Source organism: Arachis duranensis, unplaced genomic scaffold, assembly GCF_000817695.3.
Source record: "Arachis duranensis cultivar V14167 unplaced genomic scaffold, aradu.V14167.gnm2.J7QH unplaced_Scaffold_83851, whole genome shotgun sequence".
Classification (NCBI taxonomy): Eukaryota; Viridiplantae; Streptophyta; class Magnoliopsida; order Fabales; family Fabaceae; genus Arachis; species Arachis duranensis.
In genome coordinates, this window is record NW_026265146.1 from 20,496 (window position 1) to 21,600 (window position 1,105).

The window sequence follows — 1,105 nt, forward strand, 5'->3', positions numbered from 1 at the left end:
TGGTATACAAACTGCTAAGTTTGGTGTCTTGCATGCATTGTTATTTGATTCTTGTTGCATTTTGATTTTTCCTTATAATTAAAAATCCAAAAATATTTTTAATTTGTGTCTTTTCAAGTCAATAATAAAGAAGAATTGAAGATTCAGAACATACAGCAGAGGAATTGCACAGAAAAAGCTGGGCGTTCAAAACGCCCAGTGAAGAAGGACAGACTGGCGTTTAAACGCCAGCCAGGGTACCTGGTTGGGCGTTTAACGCCCAAAAAGGTAGTGTTTTGGGCGTTAAACGCCAGAATGTGCACCATTATGGGCGTTTAACGCCAGGATGGCACAAGGGGGAAGATTCTATTTTTCAATGCAATTTTTTTCAGGTTTTCAAAGTTTTTCAAAATCAAATCTTTTTCAAATCATATCTTTTCAATCACATGCTTTCAAAATCAATTTCTTTCCTTTTTCAAAGATACTTGCTACCAATTAATGATTTGATTCAACATTTCAAGTATGTTGCCTTTTCTGTTGAGAAAGGTTTAATGTTTGAATCATATCTTTTCTTGTTAGTCAAGTTTTTAATTTTTCAAAATCAAATCTTTTTAAAATGTTTTTCAAATCATATCTTCTCAATCACATTTTTTTTTAATCATATCTTCTTAACCACATCTTTTCCAAAATAGTTTTCAATCAAATCTTTTTAATTTCTAATTTCAAAATCTTTTTCAAAAATCACTTGATCTCTTTCTCACTCTTGGTTTTCGAAAATTAATTAGTGTTTTTCAAAATGTTTTCAAAATTTCTTACTTAATTTTCGAAAATTACTTCCCTTCTTCTCATATCCTTCTATTTATGGACTAACACTATCCCTTAATGCAAAATTCGAACTCCATCTCCTTTGATAAGTTCGAATTTTCTACTTCTGTCTTCTACTCTTCTTTTCATCTGACACTTCAAGGAATCTCTATACTGTGACATAGAGGATTCCACATTTTCTTGTTCTCCTCTCTTTCTTATGAGTCTGGAAGATCCTCACCAGTTTTTGGCTGAGTTCTTGCAAATCTGTGACACTGTTAAGACTAATGGGGTTGACCCTGAGGTCTACAGACTTATGCTA